The sequence below is a fragment of the Chrysochloris asiatica genome, unplaced genomic scaffold (assembly GCF_000296735.1).
Source record: "Chrysochloris asiatica unplaced genomic scaffold, ChrAsi1.0 scaffold00022, whole genome shotgun sequence".
Lineage (NCBI taxonomy): Eukaryota > Metazoa > Chordata > Mammalia > Afrosoricida > Chrysochloridae > Chrysochloris > Chrysochloris asiatica.
The window spans coordinates 23,818,712-23,828,070 of NW_006408540.1; the positions used below are offsets into that span (position 1 = coordinate 23,818,712).

Here is a 9,359-nt window from a genome sequence, read left to right on the forward strand (position 1 = left end):
AGCACAGTCTGTCTTAGGTGAGCATGGAGCAAAAAATGTAGGCATCTGAGGGAATGGAGTGGGAACTATGGAAAGCTCTTTTTTCCCAAAAAAAATCAGTGTTTTTCAAGTGAATGTTCAAGTCTTAATTATTTCAAGAATATAGTTAAAAACGTAGGTCACACTCAAAAAATGGGCTCTGACCACAAAATGGTTGACAACCAATTTGGTCATTTTCCACAATGCTCCAGTTTGATGTAGTAGATATAAACATCAAGGCCTCAACAGCATGCCATTAATTACATTCAACTTCTATTTAATTGAATAATTGAACTTAGTTTCCTAGTAATTTCTCAGCAGGCAGCAGTAAATTGCACAAAAGCAGTCGACCCTTTGATGTACTAGTTTGTGTGCTAGCTATTCAGGTATTTAAATTTTTTTTTCAGTAAAATAAAAGCCTTGGAGAGGTGATGCCCCAAGCCAGATGAAGTGGTAGGGAGGAAAGGAAAAGGAAAAGAGAAAGAGAAAAAGGAAGGGCAGGCAAAAGGCAAAGTAGTTATTTACAATATATGAATAGCAGCTCCCCTGATGCTGAAATTTATCAGACAGAAATAGTCATAGGTCTACTCTCTATCCTCATCTCCACTAATTTTATCAAGTAACACAGTGGTCCTTGTTGTTGTTAAGTGCCACCAAGTCTCTTCCGGCTCATATTGATCTTATATGGGATTTCCAAGGAGTAGCGACTAATGGGTTTGAAACGCCAACCTTGTAATTAGCAGTCCAGTGCTTATCCTATAACACCACACTAGGGTGAGTGGAATACAACCCTTTCTCAGATCAGAGCCCTGATCTGATGTAAAGGGAGTTTTACTTTTATCTTACAAGGTCAAAAAGAAAAAAGCAAGCAGAAAGGGAGGGGCCTACCATGACTAAGAGCAAAGAGCCAGAGTGCAGAGTGTTCTTTGGATCTGGGGTCTCTGAGCTGGGAACCTCCTAGAACCAGCAGAAACAGAGAGGAAAAGACAGCACTCTGAATTCAGACTTGCAGCCTCCTAAACTGTAAAAGAAGAAATTTCTGTTTGTGAAAACAGAAAGGTATTTCTGTTATGGCAGCACTAGATCATGTGGTATAATTATAAAGTGACTGAGCTCTGAAGACATTCAGGACCTTTCAGATCCCAGGGCCTGGCCAGGGCATGTGAAGAGCAGGTCACTGCAGGAGTTTAAGCTTGTGGCCCACTACAGAGACACTCCTGGAAGTGTGTTGTTGTTAAGTGCCATCGAGTTGTTAAGTGCCATCATAGCAACCTTGTATAGGGTTTCCAAGGAACGGATGGTGGGTTTGAACTGCTGACTTTGTGATTCGCAGTGCTTAGCCTATAGTGCCAAACCAGGAGTCCATAGGCTTTATTAATTTTATAAGTTGATCACTCATGGTCATAATGTAAAAATTCAAAAGATTCAAAGACCACATAGTGAGAACTAAGGCTCATTCATTTCTGGCTCCCAGTAACCCCATTTCTCTCCCAAGAGATTTTGCTTATAAACTTCCACGAATATTCTATACATCTACAAGCAAATATGTGTGTGCTTTATATGTGAAATAAACATTTCTAAGATGGTAACTGTGATTCAGAACTGACTCAAGGGCACCTAACAACAACAAGATGGCAACATGCGATAAAGCTGTTCTACATCTTGTCTGTTTTCATTTTAATTGTCCTTCATATATTTTGGAGCTTATTCCGCATCACTATGAAAAGATCTACTTCATTTTTCAATGGCTTCATTTTGTTCCATTGTACATATATGACATATTTCACTCTGTTGGTAGATGTTTTAATGGTTTCGATTTTCTGTACAATGCTGCAGTGAGTGATCTCATATACCTTTCCGTTGAAACTTGTATGAGTGGGTCTGTAGGATAAACGTTGAGAGGTGGCATGGCCAGGCCCAGAGTCATATGCTTGTGATCAGTGTTGCCAAGCTGGTCCCCACAGAGTTTTAATTACTGCCATCTATGAGAATGCTTGTTGTCCCCCCTACTCAGAGTGATTTATCAAAGTGATTTATCAAACGCATTTTCTAATTTAATTGGTGAAAACCCACATCCTAGTGTCCTGGTGTGGTGCTATATAGGATAAGCACTCAACCATAACGTCAGTTGGAACTGCAAGGTCAGTGGTTCAAACTCATGAACTGCTCCTCAGAAACCCTATTATACAGGGTCGCTATGGGTCGGAACCAATTGGACAGCACTTAAAAACAACAAAGTGTCATTTTAATTTGCATTAAGTCTTAATGACACAGTAGTTGAGCATTCTTTCTAGAATACCATTGTTACCTTATCCAACCCTTCAATTGGCCACAGTAAGTTTGCATAAGTCACATGATATGTCACTTCAGGTTTGAATTAAAATGTGAAAAGAATTAGCAGTACAGTGCTGGAGAGTTTAACCTCTTCATTTATGTGAGCACCTTTATGACATGACTACAAGAAATCTTTTGAGAGATTTTCTCTCAGTTAAAACTAATATATTTTGTATATTATCTTTCTGAAGAACATAACAGGACAATTGTTAAGTGCCATTTAGTCAATTGCAACTTATAGCGATCCTGTATAGGGTTTCCGAGGAGTGGCTAGGGAGGTTGAACCTTGGAGTTCAAAACAACCTTGTAGTCCAGCGCATTAACCCCCAGCGCTACACCAGGACTCCTAGGCAGTATATTTCAGAGGAATTCCAGTGCGCTAGAACTCACTGAGCTAGAAAAAGCCTTGTCCACTAAGTACATTATGAACTGTTCCCAACTTCTTGGCCTGTGTATGTAAGAAATGTGTCAAGAAGAGTGCTGGAATTCTAAGCTTGACATTCTGTTCTTACTACTGCTTCCAGTTTTGTCTTGTTTTTTATAAAATGGGTTCTATCAAAAGTGACTGAGAGATCATGGAACTAGTTGTAGATAAAAATAATTCCCAGTGTTTATATTCTATCCCCCTACTCTCATCAAGGAGCTCTGGTAGCGTAGTGGTTACGAATCAGGCTGCGAACTGCAAGGTCAGCAGTTCGAAACTACCAGCTGTTCCATGGTAGAAAGATGAGGCTTTCTGCTCCCGTAAAGATTCATAGCCTCGGAAACCCTGTACAGGGTTGCTATGAATCAGTTCCGACTCCATGGCATATAACCAACACCAACACCACCACTGCCCGCAAACAGCATATTCAGTAGTTCAAATCCACCAGCCACTCCTCAGAAATCCTGTATAAGGTCGCTATGAGTTAGAACTGACTCAATGGCTCTTAACAACAACAGACTGCTAACTGAAAGGTTGGTAGTTCAAACTCAATCAGTAACTCTATGGGAGAAAGACCTAGTAATCTGCTTCCCTATGGAGATGACAGCCAAGTACAGTTTTACTCTACAGTATGGGTCATTATGACTCAACAGCACCCAACAACAACAATCTTACTAGGAGTAAGGTTGGGAACCTGTTTATATAATTAAGAGTTAAGAGTCATCTCCTTTCCCTTTACCATAAACTGTCAATTAACAGCCTTTGCCTATTTTCCTGTGAGTCTGTTGTTTGTTTTATTAAGTTTTAGGAAATAAACCATGCTTGGTTTGTAATATGATGTGCAGATGGTTTTTCTCCTATGTTGTTTACCTTTTTATTATGATTATGAACGATTTTGTCTTCGAAACAAATTTAATGTTTATTTAAACATATCAACAATATCTTTCTGCTTCTGGGGTTTGTGTCAATCTACACCAAGTCTTTCCCACTAAAATATTTTTTTAATTTTCTCATAATTATTTCAAATATTTTTATGATTTCATTGTCCGAGTTTAACTATTCAATCCCTTGTGAATTTATTTTGGGGTTAATGGCGTGTCCCAACATTTGTTGAACTACGTATGTTTCTTTCAGTGATTAGGAGTGCTGTCTTTTCCATATTACAAACCCTGGCTTTTGATGTCTTTGTTCATTTTATAGTTATTTGGAAACGAAAATTAGATATATTTACATGTGTTAAAATATCTTTTTTAATGTAAACATTTAACCTGTATCACAAATTTGAACATCCTGTCTTGGCATGTCTTCAGTTTTAAAGACGTACTGATCACCAATTGCCATAGCTTCTACTCAGACTCACAGCTACCCAATGTACTAGGAACCTCACATAGGAAACTAGCCCAGACTTCTCTTGGATGCTGAGGACCCCTAATAAATATGACCAGCTACCTCAGGCTTCTTCTAAGTTCTTCTTTCCCTTCTCCATGCCTAGCTCAGAAATAAGAAGAAAAAGTCTGGTTGTCTGAGAGAAATAAGTCTTGACCCTTGTTATGATTGTTGTTGTGAAGTTCCATCGAGTCGATTCCGACCCATAGCGACCCTATATAGGGTTTCCAAGGAGCAGCCGGTGAGCTTGAACCACCGACCTTGCAGTTCAAACGGCTTTGCAGTCTGGCACATTAACCCACAGTGCCCTAGAGACTTTTAAACTTAGGCCAAAACATTCACATCACAAAAGGGTTCAAACTCTGGGTATCACCACAGTGCAAAAGCTGCTGAAGCCATGGAGGGTTAGAACTAAAGAATATATACTGCTTCCTGCTTACCAACCAGTTACCGTCAGTTCCAACTCAGAAAGACTCCATGTGTGTCAGAATAGAACAGGGTTCTCAATGGGTGGTTTTTTGGAAAGGAGTTCTTGTAGCGTAGTGGTTACTAATCGGGCTGCGAGCCTCAAGCTCAGCAGTTCGAAACTACCAGCTGTTCCACGGGAGAAAGATGAGGCGTTCTGCTCCCGTAAAGATTTACAGCCTCGGAAACCCTGTACAGGGTCGCTATGAGTCAGAACCGACTCTACCGCACACATCAACAACAACAACATTGATAATTACCAAGTTTTTCTCCTAAGGTGCCTCTTGATAAACTCGAGCCTCAGTCTTTAGTTTAGCAACTAGGCCTGTTAACTGTACCACCCAGGAATTCGTCCCTGCTTATATCCACCAACAAAAAGTTCTTAGACGTCACTGACAACAGAATGGAGAAGAGAATGTTCTGACAAGCAAAAACTATCTCTCACCTGCAATGTATTTAGCCCAGTCCCATGGGGATGGGCAAGTCAGAGTCCCAGTGCATGTCAGGTGGAAATCAGTTATCATCTAAGGAGAATCAGTAGCCAACTAAGAAAGCCAACTCGTGCAGAGGGGAGAGAGCTTAGTTTGGGTTCACCAGTTGTGGTTTGGGGCAGAATTTTTTGGTTATGTTCTGGGATTTTTGTTCTTTGTTTATCCTATGAAGTGGATTATTTTCATGGATTGAATTGTGTCCCCCAAAGATATATGTCAGGTTGCCTGGAGCCGTGATTCTCAACGGTGTGGCAGTTAGGTGATGGTCCCCTGTGTTGTGATCTGATGTGCTAAACCAATAAGAGGATTAAGGGTGGGATGCAATACGCTTAATCCCATCAGAACCCTGATCCCATGTCAGGAAGTTTCCCAGAGGTATGGTCTGCAGCACCTTTTATCTTATAAGAAATGAAAGGAAAAAGAAAATATCAGGGAAGGAGGAACCTACTACCACTGAGAAAGAAGAACTGGGGTGGAGTACATCGTTTAGACCTGGGGTCCCTACAATGCGGAGCTCTAGACCCACGGAAGGATTCATGCCATGACACATGGCAATTTCCAAGAAATGTTGGCCCTACAGAAAGTGAATGGTTAGAAGAATCTTTATCCAGAGTTGACTCTCGGAATTCAGACTTCTTGCCTCATGAGCTCTGAGAGAATCAATTTCTGTTTGTTAAAGCCCTTGTGGTTGTTCTGCTCTGTCAGCACTAGATAACCAAGACTGTCATTTACCTGAAGGTCTTTACTGTTTCCTTGGGTTGTTTTTATTGGATCTAAAAATGCTTTCCTCAAGGTATGCTTTTGGGGGGCAGGAAGTTAAGAAAAAGTGAATGGGATCTAATTCTTCTGGATATTAAGTAACATGAATTGGAGCTACATGAGTTTGCTCCTCCCAACCCCACCCCATCTTGAATGTGAAACAAGTTTACAGAAGGAAATGGATGTTGATGAAAACGCAAGTAAATATAATTTAAATAACTTGGACTTGGACTAGTCACCCTTCCAAACCCCCCACACACAAACTGTTCACCTATGTAATGTCAGGAAAAACAACAACAACAAAGAAGTGTATATACATTTGCTTTTGTCTTTGTTTTTAATAAACGTTCAACTGAATTATATTTGTTCCCCACAGGTGGATGAGTAATGGGGTCGGGATCAGTCTTCTCTCTCCCCAGGAGAAGTTAGGTTTCCTGCTTGTGCAAATGGTGGGGCCATTTCCTGAGACAGAAAAGTACCAAACTTGGTGGTGAAATGATGACTTCCCAAAAGGACACCTGGACAAGGTCCTAGAAACACACTACGTACTTAAACTGACACAAACAGGGGTAGAAAAGAAGAAATTGAGATGTCATTAAAAAACAAACAAACAAAAGTCCAGAACCAGATGGTTACACTGAAGAATTCAAAGAAGAGCTAAAACCAATTCTACTCAATCTCTTCCAGAACATAGAAGAAGAAGTAGTACTCTTCACAGAGTCCTGGTGTGGCACTGTGGGTTAATGAGCTGGACTGCAAGGTCGGTTTGAAGCACAAGGTTGGTGGTTCAACCTCACCAGCTGCTCCTCAGAAACCCTATCCAAGATCACCAGGGGTCAGAACTGACTCAACAATAATAATGCCTCATGACCACCACTTATCTGTCAGTTTGTCCTACTGTGATGGTCTGTGTGTTGCTATGATGCTGGAAGCCACCCGAATTTTTAAATACCAGCAGAGTCACCCACTGGACAGATATCAGCAGAACTTCCAGACTAAGCCAGACTAAGAAGAAGGAGAATCAGACACTTCCAAATGGTTAGCCACTGAAAATCTTGTGAATAGCAATAGAACATTGTCAGATATAGTGCCAGAAGATGAGTTCCTCAAATATGACTGTGGAAAAGTTGCCTTCTCTAACTAGACTTAACCTTAATGAAATGAATGGAGTAAAGCTTTTAAAACCTTTATTTGCTGATAGGGAACAACTCAAATGAACAGAGACAACTACAAACAACAATTAATAGTTGGGATGTGGAATGAAAGAAGTATGAATATAGGAAAATTGGAATTTGTCAAAAATGAAATGCAATGCATAAAGATCAGTAACTCAGGTATTAGTGAGCTGGAATGGACAGGTATTGACCATTTTGAATCAGACAATCATGTAGTTTACTATGCTAGTAACGACAAACTGAAGAGAAATGGTAATACATTTATTGTCAAAAAGAGCATTTCAAAATCTATCTTGAAGTACAATGCTGTCAGGAATAAAATAATATTCATATGCCTACAGGAAGGCCTGTGTGAATAATATTCATATGCCTACTACAGTCCTGGTGTGGCACTATAGAATAAGCAAGCTGCTCCTTGGAAACCCTATACAGGGTCTCTATGGGTCAGAACCAACCTGAGGGCACTTAACAGCAACAACAGGAAGACCAGTTAATAACACTATTATTCAAATTTACATGCCTACCACTAAAGCCAGTAATGATGAAAATGAAGAATTCTACCAACTTCTTCAATCTGAAATTGATCAAGCAGACATTTCAAGATGCACTGATTATTGCTGGTAATTGGAATGATAATGGTGGAAACAAAGAAGGATGCATAATTGGAAAATATAGCCTTGGTGATAGAAATGATGCTGGAGATTGCAGATAGAAATGTGCAAGACCAATGACAATTACCTTTTTTCAACAACATAAAAGACAACTGCACATGTAGACCTCACTAGATGAACACACAGGAATCAAATTGACTATATCTGTGGGAAGACACAATGGAGAAGCTCAATATCATCAACGAAACCAAGGTCAGGGACAAACTGTGGAATAAGACCATCAATTGCTCTTATGCAAGTTTAGGCTGAAGCTGAAGAAAATTAAAACAAGCCAAGAAAGCTGAAATAGTATCTTAAATATATCCTTCCTGAATTTAGAAACCATCTCAAGAACAGATTTGATACATAAGAGACATTTTTAGTGTATTTGCCATGACAATGCCCAAGAAGAAGTGGATCTGAGATCAAAATGAGAAGGCGCAGCTAGGACATGGTGACACCAAGAGAGTGGAATCCCCCAAATTCACGGAGGGGCTCAGTCACAAATTGGTTGTGTCGGCAGCCTATGGGTGGAACTACACGCTGGCCTGGACAGAAATGGGCTTTGTGTTTGCATTTGGAGAGAAAAGATGGGGCAGCTGGGCCAGGGCAACCAGACAGATGAGGTTCTGAATCCTGCACAGATAATGCACAACAACCAGCCAGTTCTCAAAACGGCCTGCAGGGCTGAACTCAGTGCTAATGGACTGCAGTGGAAACATCTGTTCCTTTGGGTGTCCTGTACATTGCCTGGGCACAGCACATAGAGTATAACTGTGAGCTGATGTCCAACGAGTGGCCATCTTCACTGAGAAGATAAAAGACTAACAGATTTTGCCAGTCCCAACTGTGGTTGAGCAAGATGTGGTTGAGCAAGACATGGCCTGTGGTGTAAACCACACACTAGTTCTGGACTCCCAGAAGTGTTTCTTCTCCTGTGGGGTCAGCGGTGAGGGCCAGCTGGGCCACACAGAGAAAAAGGATGAGATAGTGCCTCACCTGGTGAAGCTATTCGACTTCCCAGGGTCTGGGGCTTCCCAGATCTAGGCTGGTTACACCTGCTCCTTCATAGTCAATGAAGTAGGTGGTCTTTTTTTCTGGGGGGCTACCAACACCTCATGGGAGTCCCCTATGTACCCAAAAACAGTGCGGAACCTCTGCAGTTGGAAAGTCCAGAGCCTGGCTTGTGGGAAGAACAGTATCGTGGCCACCAACAAGAGCACCACCAGCTGGGGATCATCTCCGATCTTCGGGGAACTGAGCGATGAGGACAACAAGCCCATGTCTTCCATCACAGCCCAAGAGGTGAAGACATTGAAGGCATTTACCTGAGCAGGTCACCATGGGCTACTCACACTCATCTGTGACAGAGCAAGATGAAGGTGACACTGAAAAGGAAAAGGTCAAGAAGCTACTGGAGTACCTACCACCCCCAAACCCTCTGAGGCTCCAGAGTCTGTTTCCAACTCCACACCTCTTACTGTAGCTGTCATTCCGTGGGCACTGGGACAGGAAGTCAGACAAGGAATTTACAAAAGAAAAAGTCGAAGAAGGTACATTTTCGTTAAACTCCCTAAGATTCCATTATGAAAGTGATTCAATGTAAACTACCTTTTTCTGTATCTTTCCAAAGTGCTCTCCTTTTTTTTTTTTTTTT

General features: G+C 41.1%; 1 pseudogene; it reads left to right on the forward strand.

Annotated features, from left to right (window-relative positions):
* The window catches only part of LOC102816821, a 31,317-nt pseudogene extending 22,129 nt beyond the window's left edge, over positions 1-9,188 (forward strand).
* The last annotated feature ends 171 nt before the right edge of the window (positions 9,189-9,359 follow it).